The 25625-nt window shown below is 42.5% G+C and overlaps 1 protein-coding gene across 8 annotated transcripts in view; it reads right to left on the bottom strand.

Moving 5' to 3' along the window:
* Window positions 1-25373, bottom strand: part of DYRK1A (dual specificity tyrosine phosphorylation regulated kinase 1A) — a 138159-nt gene extending 112786 nt beyond the window's left edge. For 2 of the 8 annotated variants that reach the window (XM_081063034.1, XM_081063037.1), the window contains exon 1: window positions 24717-24745. The gene's annotated coding sequence lies outside the window, so the exon portion shown is untranslated. Of the gene's footprint in view, window positions 1-23093; window positions 23113-23872; window positions 24349-24716; window positions 24746-25282 lie in introns of those variants that run through there. The other 6 variants (XM_081063033.1, XM_081063038.1, XM_081063036.1 and 3 more) reach the window with 6 other exon arrangements.
* Window positions 25374-25625: the final 252 nt, after the last annotated feature.

Raw genomic sequence — 25625 nt, 5'->3', positions numbered from 1 at the left:
TTTGTTCCCCAAGAGTCTCTAGCATCTAAATCAAGGCCTGTCACATAACAGGCATACAAACAATTGTTAAATTTCATTTTAACTTCAACAGTATGACCTTGGGCAATTCACTGAGCGTCATTTACAAAAGATGAATAATGGCTTAGAGTTGTTTTGAGAATTAAATGAAATACTATGTGACCTATTTGGAAAATGATAACAGACAAGAAAAAGTTTGGATGGCATTTCTATTTGGGAGAAAAGTAGCATCGGTTTCTTTATTTAATATATCAAGTACCTACTACATGCCAGGCTCTGTGCTCCACAGAAAATCCTGTAAAAGCAGCACAATGTACTCCAAAGGAAATGAGAGGAAAGAAGCAAAAGAACATAACACATGTGGAGAAATGTAAGCTATTTAGAATAGCTCTGGAGTGGAGCAAAGATGGTAGGGTTGCAGAAAAAGAGGCTGAAAAGGTAAGCTGGGGTCCAACTATAAAGAGAACTTGACTACTTTAATATATTTGATCTTCATTCTATGGAAACGAGAATCATGGAAGATTACAGGCTGTGGAATAGCTTAATCAGGCTGGGAGTAAGTATACTAGGAGGGGGTGAAACTGACAGTACAAAAAAATAATTAAAAGAAAAACTGATTTGTACAGACAATATTACAGCTTCAGTAAGTACACATTCAACACAGTGGGTAATCCATGCATTTACTTCTGTTCTCTCACAAAACTCCACTGAAAAGAAAACCCATGTAAAATCAATCAAGTCAAAAAACAATAAAACAAGAAAGACAGTGATGGACAAACAAGTTTTTAGACAATCGAAAGAAAATGGACAGGGGTAGCAAACTTTGAACAATGAAGGAAACCACAGAATAAGTCTCTACACTTGGACATACCAAGGAAACTGCTACCATGTTTCCCCGAAAATAAGACCTATCTGGATCCATCAGCTCTAATACGTCTTATTTTATAAGACTGGGTCTTATATTAATTTATGCTCCAAAAGACGCATTAGAGCTGATGGTCCGGCTAGGTCTCATTTTTGGGGAAACACGGTGATGTACTCTAAAACCTGGAAAAGCTCAAAACAAAAACATATTCTCTCGTGGGTACCAGACTAATCAGGGGGAATCACCTCCATAAATTACATAAATGTCTAACCACTACATTGTACACCTGAAATTAAAATAATATTGAATGTCAACTCTAATCTAAATTTTTTTAAATTTTGTTTTAAATTCTGGCTCTGTCCACTGAGAGCCTGGGCGCATCCACCCCTAACAGCACCGAGCACACCTAATGCTCAGATCTTGGTTTCTACATACCATTCTCCACAAAAAAGAATCAGAGGTCTACACAAAAAGTTCTCATACTTGACACAAATGCACAATCCTTAAAAGAGAAATTTAATAATATGCACTTCATCAAATTTCAGAACTTTTGCTCTCAAAAAGACTATTAAGAGGATGAAAAGACAAGCTACAAATGGAAAAAGTACTTGCAAACCACATACCCAACAAAGACCTTGTATCCAGAATCTATAAAGAATCCTAATAACTCAACAGTTAAAAAAAATCCAATCAGAAAATGGGCAAAAGACATGAACAGATATTTCACCAAAAAGGAGACAACAGATGGCAAAGCACGTGAAAAGATATCTAACATCATTAGTCATCAGGGAAACGCAAACTAAAAACCTAAAAGGCTATCACTGCACCTATTAGGACAGCTAAACAGAAAAACAGTGAGAACACCAAATATTGGGGGTGCTGAGAAACTGTATCTCTCCTATCAGGCATCGCTGGTGAGAACATAAAGTGGCACAGACACTCTGGAGAATAGTCTGCGAGCTGCTTACAAAATTAAACATGCACTTATCATACGACCCAGCAATCACACTCTTAGGCATTTACCCCAGAAAATGGAAAGCTTATTGTTTATGTAAAAATCTATACTCAAATGTTCAAAGTAGTTTAACTCATATTATACAAAATACTGGAAACAAACTAAATGTCCTTGAATGTGTGAACGGTTGAACAAACTTGGTACGTCCATCCAATGAACTACTAATTCAACAATAAAAAGAAATTTCTGATACACCCAACATCAAATGCAACTTCAGGGCATTAGGCTTAGTGAAAAAAGTTGATCTTGAAAGGTTACATATTGTATGACTCCATTCATACAACATATTGAAAAGACAAAACTACAGACATGGAAAGTAAGTTCATGATCACACGGTGGGTGTTGGGAATACAAAGAGGTAGCAAAAGAGAGTTCTTTTAAAGTGACAGAACAGCTCTGTTATCTTTACTGTGGGGGTACACAAATCTATACATGAGATAAAGTTACACAGAACACACACACACAAATGCAGGTTTAAGAAACAATAAAAACTGAGTAAGGTCTGTAATCTAGTTAAAAGAAATGTACCACATGCTGATTTCCTGATTTTGATGTTGTACGAGGGCTACATAAAACTTCACCATTGGAAGTTGGGTGAAGGGCGTACATGGGACTTTATATTTTTGCAACTCCCTGAGTTTACACTTATTTCAAAATAAAGGATTAAAAGAAAAGGAGGGAAAAAGCCAGGGCTCCTTGGAAAAATGGCCAATTTCAATTCTAAAGTTAGACAGAAGTAGTTAAAGATAAGCATGGAAAGTTCTGTAAAAATGATGGAGACGTGCCCAAAGGCCCAGAAGACAACGTGAAAGGGCTTCCACTGGAAAAATCTGGGACGCCTGGAACATCAAACTAAATAATTACAGTAATGGATTACAACCCACTGCATAAAATAGAAAACCAGGTACCCACAGTGATGGAAACTGAGAGTAAATTAAAAATCTGATTACTAATGGGATATTTACAGTCTCAAAATACCTTTACACAAAATACTTATTAATTACAAAGGGGAGGGAAGTAACGAAAATGGAGAAGTCTGAAGGCACCACCGTAATCAAGTGACCAAAGTGAACATTATCAGTAATGGGACACACTGAAGTCATATGCCTCTTGTAGTAGGCACAGGAACTGCCCACCAAAAGATGCCGACATCCTGATCCTTAGAACCTATGAAGGTGCCACTGTGCATGGCAAAGCAGAACTAAGGTTGTAGAAGAAATTAAATTTGCTAATCAGATGACCTTAAAATAGAGATTATCCTGGATTATCCTGGTGGACCCAATGTAATCGCAAGGGTCCTTAAAAATCAAAGACAGAGCAAGAAGAGGGAGAGAAAAATGGCATGAGATATGGACTAGGCCCTAACGTTGCTGGCTTTGAAAATGGAGGAAGGGAGCCAAACGCCAGGAAGGAGTGCCCTCTAGAAGCTGGAACAGGCAAGGAAAGACACTCTCTTATAGAATCTCCAAAAGGAATGCAGCCCTTCTGGCACCTTGATTGGAGCCCAGTTTCGATCTATTTTAGACTTCTGAATGTAAATTAATAAATTTGTTTTTAAGCCACTATATTTGTGGTAATTTGTTACAGCAGAAATAGGAAACTAATAATACACCACCTAACGATGAAAGGAGAAAAATACATCACTTCCATATTTCTGCAAAGATGCCCAACCTACATCTAATATGAAGAAACATTAGACAAACTCACATTGAGGGCGACTCTATAAAATAACTGGCTGGTAGTCTTCCAAAACATCAACACCATCAAAGAAAGAACAGCTGAGGAACTGTTCTAGATCAAGAGGTGAAAACACATGAAGACAAAACTGTGCCAGTGACCCTAGACTTACCCTTTCCTATGAGGAGCACCACTGGGTCAAGTACAGAAACTTGAATGGAGTCCGAAGGATCAGACGGCTGTAACGGATCCCTGTTAAATTCCTGCCTGTCATGGTGGTATTGCTGTTATGCACGAGAATGTCCCCGTTTGTAGCAATTATGCACTACAATATTCAAAAAACAAGAGACATGTCAACAACTTTCTCTCAAATGGTTCAGGAAATCAGTCATTCATATCATACTGCAACTTTTTTTGAGTTCGTTCCAATAAATAAGTAAATAAAATAAAGGTAGTAAGACCCCAAATTGCAGCCCAAATCCCATTCAGGCTGGCAACTACCATGTCCCCAAAGAGTCCAGAGGCATATTCTCGGGGCAAAATGAACAGAGGCGCTATACTTGGAGATACCAAGCAGAGCAGAGAGTAGGTTTGAGGCACAAAATGAAACACTCCAGTTCCACTTGCAGATCAGCAGCAGCAGGAATACACATTCCCTCTCCGAGCCCAAGCATGGAATTGACGGTTTCCATCAGGAGACACCAAGAGCCCCGGAGTGAGAGCCCTAGGGACGCCCCGATTCCGGGGAGCCTCAATCACCGGACTCAGCCACCACTGAACAGCTTCCCCGCCACCAAGAGCTTCCTTCCACCAGCTTTAGCCAGCCTTACTCTTCAATACAAGCCACCAGCCCAGGGATGGCTAAGGATCTGAGGAAAGCCGCCAACATTAAAGACAGAAATCAAAACAAGCAGAAAAACAGGAATCCAGAGGAAACCAACACAATGCAATGAAGGAGGGGCAGGGGAAGATGTTTAACTATAACATGAATGTGCTGAAAGTAAAAGAATATATGTATCCACGAAGTAAAAACAAAAATGCCAGTGGGGAGAAAAATGGCAGAGAACAAAAGATACCCTGATGGAAGATAAAAGTTAAAAATATCTCCCAAAAAGGGTAAAAAAAATAAACAGAAAATAGACAACAAAATTAAATGTCACTTGAGAACACCAAAGAGAATTATCAAGGAAATTACACAAGAAAATTTCCTAGAGCTAAAGATGTGCTTCTCCAAAGTCAAAGGATGGGTCCAATACAAGGAAAGCCACCTGTGCCACAGCAATACTACAAAACTTCAGAACACCAGATGTAAAGAACAGAACCTTAAAACTTCTCGGGGTGGGGGAAGCGTCACATAAAGAACCAAACTTACTAATAAATTAATAGATCTATGCAACATTTATTGGCTGCTAACATCACAGAACCAAGTATTTGTGACTTCTGTGGGAAATACAACACCCATGCAGTATTCTCCCCAGAGAGAAAGAGACAGAGAAGAAATGGAATTTCTTCAAGCCTCTAGATCTTACCACCAATTACCAGGAAATACAAGGGACAGGGGAACATGTCAATGACACCAGAGATTCATTCAACAACATCCAGGCTGTAGGAAACTACCAGACAAATGACACAGTTTCTCCTTATTTGTTATAAAGAGGGAAGAAAAAGATACAGAGGGCAACCAACAGATTAGAGCCTTAAGAAATATGTCAATCAACTGACAATTTATGGATCCCGATATGAATAAACTGTTTAAAAAATATAATTATGAGGCAATCAAGGCAATTTGAATTCTTACTGGATATTTAAAGAATTAACATTAATCTTTTAAAGGCATGATAATGGTTTGGGGGCTACAGCCTAAAAGCTAATCCTTATCTTTTAGAGACACATACTGAAACATTCACAAGTGCAATTATATACTTGGGTTTACTTGCCAAAACTCAAAGGGAAGGGGATAGACAGGAACACAGCTGTTTTGAAAGTGGCCATCAGCTGATACATACTGAAGCTGAATGAGGAGCACATGGAGTTCATTATGTTCTCTCGCTTTTCCATACTTTGGGGTATTTTTAATGGAATCCAAAATACACATTCTATCTGCTATATGTAGCTCCAAGACCATGAAGCCATACACTCAAAGTTCTCAGTAAAAACTATATTCAAACTCTGTACCCAGTCAAAACTTTTCATTATGAGGGAGAACAGATTAAAGATATTTTCAGACAATGTCTCAAAAAAACTCTCACGCACCCTTTCTCAGGAAGTACTGAAAACTGCGCTCCAGGAAAATGAAAGATAAAAACAGGAAATATTAAGGTCAGAGAACCAGGAAACAGGAGATCCAACCTGTTGGAGATACGCAGAAGGCATTCTATCAGGCCCAGAGAGCCGGACGTCCACAGAGCAAACGCATGGTGTCCCCTAAGAAGGTTCCCAAGGGGAAGGAGAGCAGGGGACGAGGCAACTAATTATCTACGATGTTTGTTCAAAAACTATATTGAGAGGCTACTGGAAGGTATGGGAAAACTCAGTCACAAGTACCTAGAAAACAAAGCCAACGGAAATACAAGACAATTGCTAATTCCAGGAAAAACAAAATTATACAGGAGGGAAATGTAGTCACAGTATACAATTCGGCTCCATGGTGAACAAGACTTACACAGTCATAATTAAACATTGAATATGTTTAACGAAAAAATGTGTAACTAAAATAGATGGAAAAAGAGAAGTGTTAAAGCAGGTGGTTTAAAGTTAAACACTCATCTACCTTAACAGAAAGCCAGTAGATAATGTGTTAAATTTTAAGTCAAATACAAAAATAGGATCAGAGTTACTCAGCGAGCCTCCACTCTCCCCTCTTCTTCCTTTGTAACAAAAGTTAATTTTGTTCCGAACCCACTTGCATACTCACCCCACTTGGGCATGTGCTCAGGAAAACATGCCCAGTTCCAGGAGCGTGCCTAAATGGAACCCCACTTCCCTTTCTAGTGAGTGTTTCAGAAACAGGCATATATGACCCAGCAGATAAATCTGCCAAAGACTTTCTCAGCAAAGTTTCCACAATCTTAGCTACCAAAAATAATTTCCTCTCCTTTCTCTAGACATTCATTGTGCTCGATACAACTCCTGAAACTGTTGCAGCCATCTTAATGTGAGGATGTAGCCGCCAAAGACTTAAAAAGAGGGAGATGGAAAAATTGGGGCCCTGAAGACATGAGAGTGCCACCAAATCAATTAGCCCAAGAGCCCCCATTTTCCAACTGTGACTCCAACTGTGAGCTAAATTATTATTTGAAGCCAGTTTGGGTCAGGGTCTCAATGCTTGCATCCAAAAATCATCTGAACTGATACAATAAGCATATTACTTAGAAACAGAGGAAACGAGCAGAAAAAACAGCTAAGAGTTGAGGTAAGGTTAAAAGTGCTTACCCAGGGGGCAGAGTGTGCCAGCTGGTAGGCATGGCACACAGTGCCACGAATGTTTTGGATGTTCCAAGAACCCCTAAAGACCTCAGGACACCCAAACAGTCTCTTCTTTTTTGTCCATGCAGACCCTGACCAGGGTGAAAAGTTTGGGGAGCAGGAGTAGGAGCGGTGAGGGTGTACCTGGGACAGCTCTTTTTCAGTATGGGCCTTTCAGTAGTCCGATTTTGATTACACGCATGTTAAAACTAAAAATTAATTCTTAAAAAAATGACTGCAGTCAGCAAAAAAGAGACTAAAGATCTGATCTGTAGAGAGGTCATTAACAATAATATAAAGAAAGAACTTAACTGACGATTATTTCAGAAAACTCAAGGGGGCTGAGGGAACAGTAGATCTGAAAGTGACAGGAGAGGAACAGTTATAAGGAATCAAAGACTACATAGATGTTTCTTCTTCGGGGACATTTCTCAATCACAAAGTGCAAACAAAACTACTTTTTACTGTGCATTACACACTGGTTGGATTCTACTAGATGCTATCCACCAAACTCTCAAGTTTTAAAAGTAATTCAACTTGAGAAGCTGAGACACAGTAATACCAGAAACCCTTCCTTCAGCCATGTGTTAAGAGCTAAATGAGATTCTACGTCTAGACGCACAATGCTCAAAATACCCAGTTCCCGCTCTCGTGACATTCATCTAGTATTTGCTAAACCATATTCCACAGAAGCAATACAGAATAACTGAGAGGGCTCAGCCTGGTTTGAATCCTATCTTACCAACCACACAAAAAAAGTTACTTCACCTCTAAGCTTTTCATCAGCTAAATGAAAATAATACCTTACTAGGTTGTGGTATGTGGGTGTTTATAGTGTTCACGGCAAGCTTAATAAAGACTGGCCTTACTATGTTAACGTGTGAAGAGGGGGTTTCCTACAATATGCTAATGTGTGTTGCGAATCTCCCAGAAGGTAATTCTCTCCAAGTTTATTTCCTTCATGCCATACCTTCTCAAGGAGTGAGTAGCAAAGAGAAGCTCCTTACTGGTTATCCTGCTTCTGATCCACTAGGACTGATTTCTATCACTGCGTCCTCATCCCACCAGCCTCTTAATGTTTTTTTACCACTATTTAGCATCCACTCTTGTAAATCTTTATAATCACAGTTGTAAGATTATGTCTCAGTCTTCCCTGCTAGCCCCTGTCAGCTTAGAAACAGAGGGAATATCGTTTAGACTGATTGCTCAAGTACCCAGGAAAACATAGTATGGTACCACTAAAAACACCTTCTCAAAGAAACAATGCATGCATTTTAACTTCATTCTTTCAGTCATTCAACAAACATTCACAGAGTCTTAAATGGGCCAGAGCCCCAGGATACAGCAATGAACAAAACAGATGCTATATCGGCTCTCAAGCAGCTTAGGCTAAAGACAGCAGGCCAAGAGCTACAACATTCAGGTAGAACAAGAGTAAGCGATGAGAAGGTGGTGTTTGGAAACCTAATCTAGACTGGAGGGAGGGGATGTCAAAGAGTCAGGGAAGGCTTCCCTGAATAGACGACATCTAACTCGAGACCGAAAAGATGAGGAGTCAGTAGGACAAAGTCCTCTGCATATCACTCACTCTTCATAACACTATAAACTGAAAGTATTATTCCCATTATGTAGACAGAGAAACGAAGGCTCAGAGAAGTTTCCGTGCTTGTGAAAAGGTACGGCTAGGATTCAAAGCCAGGCACCTAGATTAAACTCCACGGAATGCACTCTTCACCACTACACTGTTTGTAATCGACAGACTCTAAGGTGGCTCTCGTGACACAGCTTCCTGCTGTTCCTGCCCTTCTGTGGACCTTTCCCCTTGACCCAGGACCTGTGACTTGCTTTTAACCAAGAGAATACAAGAAAGGTGATGGATGTCATTTCCACGGTTATGATATAGAAGATAGTGCTACTGTCTTGCGAAGAGACTCTCGCCTTCAGTGTCTTTGAGAAAGTGAGTGGCCATGTTGGGAGGGACCATACAACAAGAAACTGAAGGCAGACGCCAGCCAATAGGCAGCGAGAACCTGAGGCCCTCAGTCCAAAAGTGCACAAGAAACTGAATTCTACCAACCAGCGTAAGAGCGTAGAAGAGATCTTTCCCCAGACAAGCCTCAGATGAGACAACAGCCCAGCCAACATCTTGACTGCAGCCCAGCTAAGTTGTGCCCAGAAATCCCACCCATACAAACTATGAGATCATAAATGTGTTTTAAGCTTCTAACTTTGTAGTAATATTGTTACAGATCAAGAAATAACTAACACGCTGTTGCTTAATAAAGTTCTTCCGCCATATCTGGTACTTTGCTGAAACGGTGATTTTCAACTACTCTTAATTACACATCAAGCCGACTTCAGATAACAGGAACAATTGTTCCACGCAAAACTCATGTACCAAAATGTCAACATGAACCACAATCTGACGCTGAATTTTACAGTAGCCATTTTAACAACCTTGTCTGCTAATAGTATTATTTCTGTCATTTGTCTGTTTTGATATAACTGAGTTTTCTGTTGTCTTCAAATTCACTACACTTTTCTCTGTACTGTCTTATCTGCCATTAATGCCATCCAGTGTATTTTTCATCTGTTTTCATCGCTAAAAGTTTTATTTGGGTCTTTTTCTACCTTTCATGCCTCTGCCTAACTTTTTTAATATATGGAATACAGTGAAAATAACTGCTTTAATGTCCTTGCCTAACATCTATCAGTTCTGGGTTGATTTCAGTTGACTGATATCCTAAGTCACATTAACCTGCTTCTGTACATTTTTAGTAATTTTTGATTGGATGCTGGACATTTTACATTGTTGAGTGATGGGTTTTGTTGTATTTCTTTAAAGAGTGTTGGACTCCGTAATGGCAGGCAAATACATTACTTTCAGATTAGTTTGCTCCTTTCAACGCGTGTTTTTAAGCTTTTGTTCAGACAAAGCTAGAGTAGCCTTTACTTTAGAACTAGTTTATTAACCTCACTAAGACATGATCCTTCTGGAGTTTCAACGAACACAATACATATATATAAAGACATCTTCTACTCTGCCTGCAGGATACTCAAACATTTCCCAGCCGTGTGTGAGAGCTCTGAGAATTGTTCTACTTACAACATCGCAGTGGATTCCTTCCCCCAAAAAATTATGAAACTGCACCCTACACATATAGATTGGTATTCAGTCAATTATTTAAGGGGACCACGAAGATTTATAGAACTCTTTCTCTGCATAGCTCCCTTCTCTCCAGAAGTCTGCTCCTCAAATTAAGAACCATTTTGGCCTCCCCCAACTCCAGTCTTTGTTTCCTTAACTCAGTGAGATCACACGGGTCTACCTGGGATCACCCCCCCTGCACTGAGATCTGAAAACTGCCTCCAGGCAGAAAGCTGGGCATCACAGGGCTCACCTTGCTTTCCATCTGTCAGAGATCACGTTCTGCACTACCTATTGTTCAATATCTGAAAACAGTTATTCGGGTATTTTGTCCAGTCTACTAGCTATTTATAGTGAAGGGTAAATTCAGAATATTATGGCCTCATAGTCAAAAGCAGAAATCATGACTCCTGACTCTGATTTTAAACGGTTTATAAGATACAACTCCTAAGTACAGACACACACATCATCTACCACATTATGCCATCTTTATTTTTATCATGACATTTATCACTCTTTGTCATTATGTTATTTGCTTTATGGCTTATTCTACATTTCACAATAGAATGTAAGCTCTGTGAATGCAGAGATCTTATCTATCCTGTCACTCTTGAGTCCCAAAACCTAGAACATATCCTGGCCTAGAACAGGTACTCAAATTCATTAAATTCATTAAATCAATAAGCAAACTGTTTTGTAAATATTTCACTTAATAAGCACTGTGGCCTCTTCTCACTAGTAAATTCTGATCTAGCTGCAGGTATCACTGACTCTGGAGAGTTCCTTAGAATTTTCTATTATCTTAGCAACATCTAAGTAAAGGTTCTTAGTTGCAAGCAAAAGAAACTAACTGGCTGTGTTGAAACTGAAAAGCAAGCTATTAAAGATTAGACAACTCGCAGAAAACCCCAGGAGGGCAAGGCTGGAAGGCTACATAATCAAGAATAGCCAAAATTCAAACCACAGATCTGGTTCAGTGGAGACAACATAGGATTTGGTCCCTGCACTTGTACAGACCACTGACACCAGGAACTAAATGCTACAGCTGTATGTCACTGCCCGCCTCTGGAAACCAGACAGAGCTGCGCTCCCCCATGCACTGTAGGCCACAGATTCTACAAGTGCAGCTTCTGCACAGCGCTGGCTCTAGGGCAGTGCAATGGAGGCTCCAGGTCACATGACTGCATTCCAACCCCAAAAGATGCAAAAGAAGTGGGCAATTAGCTTTCCATAAGGGAAGATTTCTACCTCCCACCAAATTCTTAAGGTAAGGAATTGCCCAGACCGAAAGCTGTTAGATGTTCTTGTTTATTATCCAAAAGACTAATGAACCAGTAGCACAAGGCATCAGTCCCAGTATGCCAGAACTTGTATCTATTTCTTCAAATAATGGGTTATGGAAGCTCTATTTTTCTCTTTCTTTTCTCTTTAAATGTTTTTTAGGACACTTTACCGTTCACCGGGTTTTTTGTTACCTGGAGGCAACATATACAATCTACTATGATTAACCTTAAGCAGATTTACTTCCCTGAATCTCAGTTTTCTACTTATAAAACAGATACAGCCAACCATCTTGTAGGGTTGCTGAGTATATTAAAATAACTAATAATGAACGTCTGACCCATACCAGGCAATCAATTAATAGGAACTACTGCTGCTATTCGTAAATGTAGCTCATATTTTAGGAGGAAAAACTCACTAATTTACATGAACAGCAGCTCTTTTTCTAAAATATGCCAACAGGTTGAAGATCCATGTTTCTGTTTTACCTCTGTATTATGTTATTTCCCTTAGCCCCTACGTTTACCAGAAGCAATACCAGAAGCAACAGTAGTCTAACATGTTGCCACCAAAACTAAGTTCAAGAACTAAATGGATGGAGGTATGGATGTATGGATGGATGGACCGACAGACTGCTCACTCTGACCGCAAGCCATGTTTCCTTTACATCTCTCTCCAGTAAGCTCTGACTATATCAAACAACTTCTTGAGGGCAGGGGCCACTACTATGTCCCAAGAACCTAGCAGGGGCCAAACACAGAGACCGTCCATAAAATCTGAGTGCTTGCCTTTCTAAACATTTACTACAGAAACTAGTCACTGAGAAAGGTTTCAAACTATGTTAAAACAAATCCCTTACAAGCTTTTCAAAAGCTCATTCTCCTGACAAGATCAACAGCTTCAGTAGTTTTCTAACTACAAGATGCTTTTTTTTTTTTTGGAAATCCATCCAATGCAATGAACTTTCCCTCAACCATTCTGGTTCTGTTATCCAAACTTGAAGCAGAAGTTAAATCTAGAAAGCATCCAAACAAACCACTTCCCTCATTTTTGTCACTCGTTAAATGAAGTAAACTAAATATTTTAAATGTGAACCTGAACAGCTACTACAAAAGCTGGATTGCCAGAGTATAATTGTTGAATGAATCTCACTTTGTTGGCTAGGAATCATAAAGAATATCCATAATTTAAAACCACTCCAGGGGCGGCTGGATGGCTCAGTTGGTTAGAGCACAAGCTCTTAAGGTTGCCGGTTCAATTCCCGCATGGGATGGTGGGCTGCGCCCCCTGCAACCAAAGATTGAAACTGTGACTGGACTTGGGAGCTGAGCTGTGCCCTCCACAACTAGACTGAAGGACGACTTGAAGCTGATGGGTCCTGGAGAAACACACTGTTCCCCAATAAAAATTAAAAATAATAACCATAGTAATTTTTTAAAAACCCACTCCAAATGACCACTAAGGATTGCATCTATTTCAATAAACTACTAACATTATGTACTCCTTTAAAAAAGAACACACTCTTTCCACTCCATATTCCCAATATCCAGCTTCTAACAAATGTTTCCTTAGTGCTTACTATGTGCCCAATACTGGCCAAACCGGAGACCACGCCGGGGAGCAGGACACCAATGCCCGTTCTCTGGAGGCATTAACCAAATAAGCACCAAAAGATTACCGACTGGGATCAGCACTCAAAGAAAGAGTACAAGGGGACAGGAGATACTGAAAAAGAGGTGACAGGGGTGGAGGCTGCTTTCCCTGACAAAGGGACACCTGAGCTGAAACTGGAGTAGGACAAGAAGTTTAACACAAACGGGATGACCGCTGACTGAGGAAGCAGCACCCGCGAAGAGAGGGATCCAGCGACCTGGGAGATAAAACTGTATCAGTGAGCTGGAGACAGATCCTTCAGGAAGGGGATCCCGTGAATAATTTGGTCTTTACCCCGGAAGTCACGATAAATCATTAAAAGGGTTGTTTTAAAGGACAGAGAGCTTTAGTCCATCCACGTGCTCAAATCCCTCTCTGCGCCTTCTGTTTACTCTTCTCAGCCCCTGCCCTTCCCTATGTGCCTCGCCCCAGCCATGGCCAGGACTCCTAGGCGCCAGTCCTCAAGTCCTTCCCTCTAACTGATTCCAATACTCTGAGTAACTGCGGGCCGTAGGTCCATTTACCTAGTTTTACTGACATTCTGAACTGGACCACAGAACCGTTAGAGAAATATTCAAAAAGTGAAATGAGATTGTAAAATACTCAATGAGATCCTAATAATTTCTTGCTATTGCTGTTTTGAAAATTTTAATGAAACTATCTTATATACCACAGAAATGTCTCCCAATAACAAATGTGTTTGATGTAAAAATGAAGTAAAAAATATCACTGTGATGACAGCTGCAGGTTTTTTCAAGAGTAAATGATCAAATCAGAACAAATTTTTCAACAATGAATAAGGACTGGAGTCCTATTCATATCCAAATAAACTACAACGCAAAAGTAACTGTCCAGTGCTCACTTCGCAGCACCTGTACTAAAACTGAAACTACATAGATTTGCATGGCCCCTGTGCAAGAACGACACACAAATTGGTGAAGCATTCCACATTTTTACGTCAACTGTAATTGAAAAAACAAATTAAAGCTTGAAAAGGAAACAAAAAATTAACTGTCAAAAGGACTTTAAAATGAGACCAAAATTTTGACCTTCAAAAAGCAACATCAAAAATTATTCAATTTCCTAGACTATGTTCCCTTTAATGAAGCTGTATGTCTCTACTCTAGACTGAGTCCTTAGCCTACTCTACAGACTAGGACAGATTCCTCCTCCAGAACGTAACTTCCATGATGGCACAGACATGTAGCTTTTATTTTAGCATTGAGGGCCTACTTCCATATTTGGCACTAGTGGGTATTCAATAAACAATTCTATCCACCTCAAAAGATAAATGATTTTCAGGTGACTGTCTCCTAATAATACATGTGAAAATAAACAGAATCTATTTTTCACAAAAATACTAAGACAATCAGAATACATTAAACTCTCACATATTCAACTATACTTGTCAAACTGTGATCATGATACAACCTTTTCCCTTCCAGGCTCACAGGTTCTAACGCTGCCTTCTGCCACTGCCCCATGTTTTAGCTCATCTTTAATGGTGCTACAAATTATTTCCACCTGACCCTAACACAAGGTTTGAACTAGAATAATTATTCTATCTTGTTCTTCAAGAGTTCCTTGGAGTCCACGGTAGGAACTGTTCTAAACAGTCCCATCAAACCCACCCTTCCACTCCTACAACCTTTTACTATACTACCACCAAAGTTTAATTCTCTCCCATCTCCAAACTCTTGGCCACACTGCTGTTTGAATCCAGAAACATTCACTTTGGTCTGTTGACAATTAAATAATTAAGTAATTTTTCAGGTGTTCCAAACTCAGGTTCCCGTTTTTAACTCTTCTTATTCCTCATGCCTATACACCTAAAACGGGCCTTCCTTCCAACTCCTCCTCCTTATGGTGACATCTCCTAACCCACAGGTAAATCATCGCTGCCCTCTGAAAAACCTTCAACTGCCCCCAAATTCAAATTGCTCATAATAGTTAAGACCCGTCATTCTCATTTCTCACTGCAAGCATCCTTTATCCCTCCCCTCCAGCATAACACACAACCCCCTCTGTCACTGTCCAGTCACCACCAGCAGCGCCAGCGCCACCACCACTGGCCGCCCACGTGCCCTCCCCCAGCACTGTCAATTCCCCGGGTTCTACTGTAAAAAGCCTTGCCATTCTTCAAGACCAAGACCCTGTGCCACCGCCTCCACAAGGGCGTGCTCAAAGTTCTCAGAATTGTCTTACTTCCTGTGTGCTTCCAGCCCTTCATGTCAGCACTGCTAGTGGTCAGCATCCAAGGGCTGACCTGTGCTAATGTTGTGTACATACACAACTATCTCAACACTAACAACAGAGGTCACCAAATCTCATCCACTTTTGTGTCAAAGCTTCTAACACCACAATTCACATATCTAATACAGAGGACAGTCAAACGGTTATTCAACCGAAAAGAAACAAGAATCCCCTTTTACAATTTATCAAAGCATTTACAATTACAAGCATTCACAATTTATAAAAACATCAGTTTTTCATGCAACAGAATACAGAAAAATCATGTATGTGACAAAGAATGAATATTCGTTCTTTAAAGTACAAGACTTACAGTACAACTTAAGATGTTCAGACTCACTCATAATTAAAGAAATGAAAGTCCAAACAACTAGATATGATTATTCACCTATAAAATTGACAAAGATTTTAAAACTTTGGTAACACCAGTATTGGTGAGATTTGGGAAAACTATGCAGTCTCAGACACTGCTGATGAAGTAAAAAGTGGTGCTACTTTTTGGAAGACAATTTGGCAACACATATTGAAATGTGCACATACCTGGGGAACCAACCATTTCCTTGTAAGTACTCTACAGCTACCGCTCACAGAACAGTCACATGTGCAAGGATGTACCCTGCAGCATTGTGCCAAAATATGAAAACAATTTAAATGCTCCTTAATGGAGACTGACTAGATTGTGGTACATCTATAAAATATGGAATGCTTCCCAACCATTGGAAAAAACAGAGAAACTCCATCAGCTGACATGGGAATATTTCTAAGATAGATCAAGAAGCTTAAGTTGCAAAACTGTGTTTAGCATGATCCCACCTGCTTTTGATTGTAAGTGCACGGACACGCTGTAGCTACACACACACACACACACACACACCACAATGTCCATGCACTTTACAAAAAATACACAGAATCATACTAAACAGTTTGTAACACACATAAGCATTAAGTGTTTGATATATGTAATTGTACACATACAGGCATAGGACATTTCTGGTAGTAAAAGCTAACAGCTATTACGGAGGAGCACAGAGGGAGGGGCAATGATTTGACACCATTCTAAATGGCTTGATCTTTTTTTTTAAACCACGAGCATATATTACTAGTTGATTCTGAAAACCTAAAATTCCCTAGTTGATCAGAACAATACGTTTGTGTTACAGCATTACAGCGTTACTGTTTGCTAAGCTGTAAGACTGCACAAACAGGATGATAAAACGGGGGAAAGGACACTCCTACTCCAGTAGTTACTCACTCAAGCCCAGTGGGTCCTCAGCAAAGTTATCCAGTCCCATCACCAACTCTCTCAATGGCAGGAGACCAGCAAGCGCCAGTCTAATGCTCCTCATCTCTGGCCACCAGAAGAGCCTCCATGAAATCTTTCCACCACAAGCTGGTATGTCTCAAACCCGCCCTTCATTTTCCTCACGCAAGGGTACATGTGCCCTACTCGGCCCTCCCCTTCCCAAAAAGCTCTCATTCATGCAGGTGCTAATCGCCAATTTTAAAAAACGACAGCCAGCTAATTGATAAAGTTTTAAACTGATAACAGATAAGGGATATTCCTCTGGGAGTACTTCCATTTTAAATTAGAGAATCCAGCTCTTACCTTAATCTAAAAGAATGAACTCAACAGTGAGAACTGCAAACAAACCAGATGAAGAAGAAATCCCGCTGAGGAAGCACCTCCCCATCATCTACCCTCCTAATGCTGCAGGGACACTGCCCTACCACGCAGCAGTGACACCAGCAATCCCTCACTGAAAACCTCAACTTGCCACCTTGAAACATTCATTTGACTAACTTGGCCTATTTTTCTAAGGGGCTCACAATTCAGTGAGCCAACCATTCACTCACTGACAGTGAGCTCACACACAGAAAGCAACTCTCTGAGGATGACAGGTATCCCTAAACATCCCAATGCAGCTGGTACTCCATCCGCTGTCCCCCTTTTGTAAAAAGAACCAGGAATCAGGAAAATATATGCTAGTGCCAGACCTGCTTATTCTGAGGCACTGGTGAGTTGTTCACTTTCTTTCCATGCTTTTCCTTCTCTAAAATGAGAGGTGAACTTTACCAATGTTTCTCAATGTTCTCCAGCATCAGGGTCACCTGGAGTCCTAATTAAGAAAGCAGATTCCAGAGCATCGCTCCATATCTGCAGAAAGAGAGTCGATATTCATGAGCTTGGGAATCCCACAAGTTTAACAAGTTCTCCGGGAGACTGAGAACCATTAGTTTCTCAGGTCTCTACTAGATCTAGTAACACTCTACATACTAGCTCAAAGGAAACCCAGATCTTTCACTTCTTTCAAAATCCACAGAAATTAAGGAGGAAGGTACCAGATAGCAAACGTATTTTTAAACATCACTGCTACCACCCTTCTTGCAACTTCAGTGACTCAAACATTTACTGAAAACCTGACAAGATGCAAGTGTTATTCTAGTACTGTTTGCTGACAATATGAGCAGGAACACATACAGTATGGTCAAGGAGACTATTAAAACGAAATCCAGAAACTTAGATCCCAAATACTGTTTCCATACACTATAACACAGCAATCAAGAACCATGCTCATGTCAGTAAAATAATGTACTATCAGACCCAAAGGTGCTTCACTGCTAAAAGTTTAGTGACATTTTTTCCTCATCTGACAATGTGTATATACGGCATATGCGGAAATACTGATGAGCTATTTGAATTTGCACACCATAGTTCAAAAGGTTAATGGCCAAATACGGAAAATAAAACTAATCAGTCCAATAAGTTGTATTTTCCAAGTTTGTTTCTTCCAACATATTTGAAAGTGTGACAGGCAATGTTTCATAATTCCCCATTCTTCTTCAGTAGAAACAGATTTTCAGCCAGACGACTACAAAGACCACATATCCCAGCCTCCTTTGCAGCGAAATGTGGCCACCTGACTAGGTACCTTCTGACCAACAGGTGTGAACTATAGTCCTATCTGCAACTTCCAGGTCTGTCTTTAAGGGAGAGGCTGTGCCTTCCCCATGTCCTTTCCCAGACAACAGCTGCAGTGGGCAGGTCTTGTACTCTACAGAAAAGGATGTCTCCTTAAGCAGGGGAAAGCAACACGACCAGGAACCAAAGTCCCCCTACCGTGGAACCACTGCATCAGCCTTAGACTGCTTACACTTACCTGAGAGAGAAATAAATTTCTCATTTAAGCCACTGTATTTACTCAGAACACAGGCCCAATCTTGTTTTATACCTAATGCATACAGAAAGTTTAAATTTATAATAAATGTCAAATAATAGCTACTTATCAACTCAGTAAAGTTGGAATTCTAATTATATACTCTTGGATAACCCCACCACTTAAATTATTGCTACTGTACCAACATATATGGCATTTTACACTATTTCAAAGCACCCCATTTCAGTATCTCATTTCACATTCTCAAAATCCTGGGCAGGACAGCTGGTGCTATGCTCATTTGACATATAGGACAGTGAAGCTCAGAGAAGCTACTGTGCCCAAGATTGCACAACTAAGGAGTGGTCCTCAGGATTCAGCAAACAGGTTCCTCATTCATCATTCTGTGTACATATACATTTACATACCCCTGCTATGTGCCAGGCATTAGTTACAGGCGTGATCAAGAAAGAATTATTCCTGTCCAAACGTACAATCTAATCTAACAGGGTGAGAAACATTAAATAAGTAAGTATATATAATATATACATGTATATATACACACATATGTGAATGTATATGAATCAATTTCATAGTTATTTGTAATAAGGACTGTGAAAAAAAGCAAAGTCCTGTAAAAATGCATGGCCAAGGAACCTGACATAAACTGGGGGTTTGGGGAAGGCCTCTCTGAAGAAGTAGCAGCATTTCTGCTGAGACAAGGATGAGTATGAATGAAGAAGAGGAAGGGGAAGGAAAAGACAGAAAAGAAGGCTATTGAGAAATATACATGCATTACCTCCACAAGACCCCATTTCAGAGCTGAAGAAACTAACGCGCAGTGAAATCACTGTGCTACAGTTGCACTGCCAGGGAATGGCAGGTCCTGCTGAGATTTCAGACCTGCCTGACTCTGGAGTCTGCCAGGCACCATCTCCCAGGCCGATCCCCTCTCCACAGCACCATACTGCCTCAACTGCTATCTATGACGAGTTATCAAGGAGGCTTTGGATATACGTCACCGTTTGAGCATCTTTTTACCCAAACCATGTGCTAAGATGCCAACCTTAACCACAAAAACCCATAAAACAATCAAAAAAAAAATCAACTCTTGTCATTAGATATTTCATACACTTAGAAAAAAGTAGGGGGTTTTTTAGAAAAGGGATGTTATCTAAAATCGAGATGATGCTGAAAACCAGTTTCATTCCATGTTAAACTAGCTCACTATTCCCATACACAAAAAATAGATTTAAACAAGCATTTTAATTATGGGGAGATAAAACTCAAAACAATTCATCAAAAGTAGAGATAACATTTTAAACTACTATGCCCTGTACATTGTATGCATATACATGCACACTTCCCTCAAACAAAAATATTTATATACCTTGTCAAAACTTTAACCCTGATACAAACTTAAAAATCATCTTCTAGAAGAGAGGATACATAGCTCTGGTAAAACCATCAACTGCCAAGAAGCCAAAATGGTTGTGTGTTAGTTAGCAAAAGGGACGCCTACAAGGTTCATATCATTTTAGGTGTTCAATGTATTGTAAGTTATTATCACCAATATTTTAACTCATTATACAATTCCAGAAGTAGGACTTCAAGGCAAAAGCGTAACTTTTAAAAAGCATTTAGCTGGCTGGTTTATACAACACAGTATTTCCAAATAATTTTGTTTTCATATACCAAAAAGTGAAACTAAGGCTGCTTGTAGCCACTGGGTTAGGAAACAAGATTTGTCTTTAATTACCTAACATGAATCTTAAATTATTTTAGTCATGTAAAGTCCACATTACACTTTGACATAACCAGTGGTAAACTTTACAGCTCTAGCTTAACATTATAGCATTGACTAAGGCAAGATTTCAAAAGATTTCTTCATTTAGGGACAAGTGAAGAAAAATTATAGGTAATTTAAAATAATTTAATGATTTTTTCCAAGTAATTAAACAAATTTTAACCACCTAAAATGTCTAATCCAAAATTGTGCCATCCTTGGGTTACAAATTACCAAAATGTCTCTAGCCAATAAAACATTGCCCAATGATCAAAATAATGTATGGTAAAAAGTCTTTTAAATGGCATAACCACTATGTATAAACACTGCTCTTAAACAAGTCTGGCAATTCACTTTGACAGGGCAAACTGTTGGTATCAAGTTTCAGGTGACCATGTTTGATAGTTTCAAGTAATATCTTTATTTCTAAACAGAAAATATACACAAGTATCTGGAGGTAAACCACGAAACACTCAACCCAAATTCTTAGTTCAGTTTAAATTACTGATAAGGAATGTAACAAAATTATGAGACTAATTAAATTTGGGGAGAGAAGAGCCAAGTTCTTTCTAAAGACTATCTGGAAGTTTTTCGGTTTTGCTGGGTTCTGGTTTTGCTGGGTTTTTTCTTGATGGGGTAAAAGACAAATTGCTTGGAGAGCAGTGAGTGGGTTGGGGGTGCGTGTGTAGGAAATGTGCAAGTTCTTTGAAATAAGAGAAAAGCTCATTCTAAAGCAAAGAAAAACTGATAAACACCTTATCACAAATACCAAGTCACAAATGAAGCCCCCCTCTTCTATTATTAATCTTATATTTAATGTCACGTACAAGACAATTCCCTTCGCAATCATAATGAAGTTACTTCTATCCAAATTTTCTTCCCATAACTAGACTCTTGGCAACAGTAAATATACATGTGAAAATATCCCTGGGCAGACTAAATTTCTAAGCTATTTTAGTTTTTTGAAAATTGTTTTCAAATAATAAGTACTTAAAATTCAATACAAATTAGCATTTTCTTTGTAGTTTCAAAACAAAATGCATGCCAAAGGTCATACTATATCATGTGTTATAACAAGTTATCTTGAATTTTACTTTGGTACATAGTCGTAATAGTATAAAAACCTACATAAATCCTTTAAACACTAGTTGTTACACTTACCACTCCCCCCCCCACATAACTTTCAGTTATAAACACAGTAACTCTCCATAAATAAAACTGAAGGGCAGACATTAGGCAATATTCTAGAGGGGGGAAATTCTAACCAAGGGGTTTTTTTTTTACTATCAACACTCCCAAACAGGATATTGCATTAAAATGGAATATTTTCATTTATTTTGAATGTTTGTGCCCCTAAAAGACTGGACTGCCTCATTAATTATTGATCCCTAACAGTAATTTTGTGTTTAAGTTTCTAATAGGTCCCACCAATGTCTTCAAAATGTTTAAGAAACAATCTTACACCTAAATTCCAAATTCCTAACAACAAAAATCTCACTAGATCACTTAGTCCGCCTCCCACCCCTACCAATAATGACCATTCATTCATTCAAGTCTATTCCTTCAAACATAAAATCTTTTCTAAAGGAGTATGCCTTCACCTTAAAAACACAGAGGTGACCCTTCCTTCTAGATTAATTTCTAATTTTATGTCTCTTATGAACTTTTTATACCCAGTTTTGCAACTCGGCGTAAACACTGACAGGAGTCCTTAGCTTTCTGGCAAGGTTTGAAGTCTAGATGAATTTGGACAGCCACCACAAACAACACTGCTATTTCAAGGCAAATCTTCCAAAAGCACTGGGGTATTTTAGGTGTCATATGTGCATTAAATACCTTAACTATAACTAAGTAAACTTTTTTCAGAGAGACCACCGTTTCTTCGAACCTATCTTCTTCAGGTTAAAATCTTAGCATATGAAATTTTAGTTCTAGTCTCACATTTAGAGTCTATCCAAAAATACTCTTAAAGTAACTAAATTAAGACATGAGAAATTTAAGAAAACAAAAGCTAAAGGTAATTAATTCCACTGAATTATTAAACACCCCAAAATCAAAATATTAAATATATATCCATTCTTAAACACTTTGTATAAGTAAAGCATTAAGGGGTCACGGAAGAAATCTAAGTCAACATAAAAAAATAACTAAACATAACTTTACACAAAACTTTCTTATGACTCATCGGTACTTAAATGATGTCTATAATTAAAACTAAATGTGAAGAACAAAACGCACCAAATAATATTTTTTAATTCCTTCCATTCAAAAATTGTTTAGATAGTTTTCTTGGGGGAGGGGGGACTGACAAGTTTCACTAAGAGGCTCTCATGTCAATCCACGTCGGCAAACCAGTTAATTTTCATGCTGAACACTATATGCATGGGCACAATCTCCAGGTTAGAACCCTGAGTCACTGCACAAACATAGCTCCCAAGTTTGCCAGTGTTTATAATAATGAATTATAACCTAGTGATTAAGAAGAGCCCAGGCAGGCTGGCTACAGGCTCCCGGCTCCAGGAGTCCCAGCTGTGTGACCTTGGATGAGTCACAGCAGTTTCCCCATCTGTGAAATGGGTAACAGTGCCTACCAGTAGGATAAGCTTGTTTATGTAAATAAAGCCCCGAGAAGAATGAATGGCGCTCTTCGTCCACATTTTTAAATCAGTGTGAAAACAACGTTTTATGGTGTATATTTTTTTTTTTGACAACTTGGGCGGAATTCAAGAACCAGACGGGGCTCACATTCAAGTGAGGCGCCTAGATTACAGGATTCGTACCATCTAGGGTTGGACGCAAGGCACAGCCAAATAGTCGGAGCCGACCACGCACTGCTTTTGCCCTCTTTAACTCTTCCGGGGAGGGCCCTTCGCTAAGAGTGGGGATCGTCAGCAGCCTCGGCGGACCTAAGAGAGAGCAGGTCTGCGCCTGGGAACAGACCTGTCAGGTCCGCTGCAGGGCCCAGATCTGTTACAATTCCCCACCACCGGCTCGCCGGGCGGCTGAGCAGCTCCTCGCGCCCCCGCGGGGGCCGGAGCCCTCGCGCCCGCGCCGGCACTCACCCCGGAGGGCGCCGAGGAGCGGGCCCCGGCCTCCCCGCGCCTCGCCCGGCCGCCGGCCCCGTTTCCTTAACCCGTGCATTGTCCTTGCGGGGCACCCGGCGGCTCCCCACTGGAGGGGCCCGAGAGGAGGGACGAGGGAGGAGCTGGGGGAGAGGATGAGGAGGAAGAGGAGGAGGAGGAGGAAGACAACCTCCTCCCCTCCGCTCGGGCGACCAGTGAAGGTCTAGCGCTTCCTGCGGCCCCCAGGCCCCGGCTCCCGGGAGGCCGCGGCCCCGGCTCCCGCCCTCCGCAACTTTCCCTCCGCTCGCACCCGCCTCTCCTCCGGGACCGGGCCCGGCGGGCTCCCTCCCCCGGCGGCCAGCCCCGGCCGCGGCGCCTCCTCCTAAAATGGCAGGTCCCTCCCTCCGCCCGGCCGGCCTCGGCGCGGGCCCGGCTGCAGGCCGCGGGGGGAGCCGGGCGCCGGGCCGGGCGGGGCCGCGGCCCGGCCGGACACTCACCAGGACGATGGCGGGGCGCTCGCGCCGCTCCCTCCGGTGAGTCTCAGCCTCCGGCTCCCGCCGCGGCGCTCCCGCCGCGGCCTCCGCAGCCAGCGCCGCCCGGTCGCCGCTCTCCGCCGCCGGCGCTCCCGGCTCCCGGCTCCGCGGCCGAGCCGCAGCCTCTCAGTCTCTCTCCGGCCCGCGGTTCCAGCGGCGCCCGGGGCCGGGGAGGCGACAGCCCCCTCCCCGGCAAATACCGCAGTCCCCGGACCCCGACTCCCGGCGGCGGGGCCGCGCGGCCCGGCCCGGCGCGGAGGGCGGCGGCGGCGAGGCCGGGCGCCGAGTCGCGACCGCTCCCGGCGGCGTCTTCCCGAGGAGGATTTTGTAAATCTCACAAAATGGCGCGCGCTCCAAACCTGCGCAGCGAGAAGCGCCGGGGCCCGAGCGGCGGCGGCGGCGGCGGCTCCTCCGCCAGGAGAGCCCGAACCGCCCGCCCCCGAGTCCCCGCACAGACAGACAGACACTCACACACACGCGCGCACGCACACTCGCCCTCGCACACGCTCACTCACACACACACTCTCACACTCACACCGGTCCCGCCCGCTCGCCGGCGGCGGCAGCGGCACCAACAGCAGCAGCAGGAACAGCAGCAGCAGAAGCGGCGGCGGCGGCGGCGGCGCCCGCACCCCCCGCTTGGGGTGTCCGCTCCCTGAGCCCGACCTGAGCCGCGATCAGCAGCAGCGACGGCAGCAGTCTCCCCGGATCCCCCCGCCGCTCTTGCCGCCGCCACCCCCGCCTCACTCCAATGGGGCTTTTTATTATTATTCGGGCGGGAAGCGAAAGGGTTTAAAAAAAAACCAACCAACAAAATGGCGACGGACCGACCCGGTCGCTATAGCAACTGTCAATCAAAACGCAAAACCCCGGCTGACGTGCTGACGTCCTCCTCCCGCCCCCCGGCTCAAGCCGGTGGGCGGGGCCTGTCGCTCCGGCAACGGCAGATTCCGTTCCCTCCTTTAGCGCTCCCCCTCCGTACCCAACCAACCACCCAACCCCCTCAGGTCACGTGAAGGATAAATTCGGAGCTCGGGCCCGCTACGAGTGTCAGAGGAGGGCGCGTGATTCGCTCGGGGGAGGGAGAGGAGGAGGATGGCCAGGCGGAGGGAGGGGAGAGGAAGGGGGGGCGAGGCGGCGGCCCGGCCCGTAAGCGAGCGCCTGCCGCCTCCCCTGCCGCCTGGCCGCGCCCCGCGACTGCGGGCAGAGGAGCGCGCGCGGCCTCTGCGCCGCCACCCCCGGAGCCCTGCGCTTCCGCGTCGTGCGCCCGCAGCCCCGCCCGCGCCGGGGGGAGGGGGTCGGGCTTCGCGGCCGCGCGGGGACCCCCGGAAGCCCACCCCCGCCCACCCCCGCTCCCTGGCCCGGGGCTCTCACCTCCGTTCCGCGGTCGCGCGCCAGCCGAGGGAAGGCAGCCGGGGTGCGCACGTCCGCGCGTTTAAACTGTTCTTGGAAGGGCTCGCGTGCCCCCCTCGCCGGAAAATGCCCACGGAGGCCGCGGCTGGGGGTGGGGAAGAGGCCGCCTCCGCGTTTCAGACATCTCAGGAATTCCGGACGCTTCGCCCGAATCCGGGATGCCCCTGCAGCTGACACCTTGATTAAATCGTGCCACACGGTTTGTGTAGCCACCAACGCCAACGTTCAGAAATTGTGGACGGAACCATCATAAAAACTTTTTAGGCCGTGCACGCTCTCCCTGGCTTTCCCACCTATTTCAGAC

Source organism: Rhinolophus hipposideros (genome assembly GCF_964194185.1).
Source record: "Rhinolophus hipposideros genome assembly, chromosome: 2".
Lineage (NCBI taxonomy): Eukaryota > Metazoa > Chordata > Mammalia > Chiroptera > Rhinolophidae > Rhinolophus > Rhinolophus hipposideros.
This window is presented reverse-complemented; position numbering and strand designations above follow the sequence as displayed.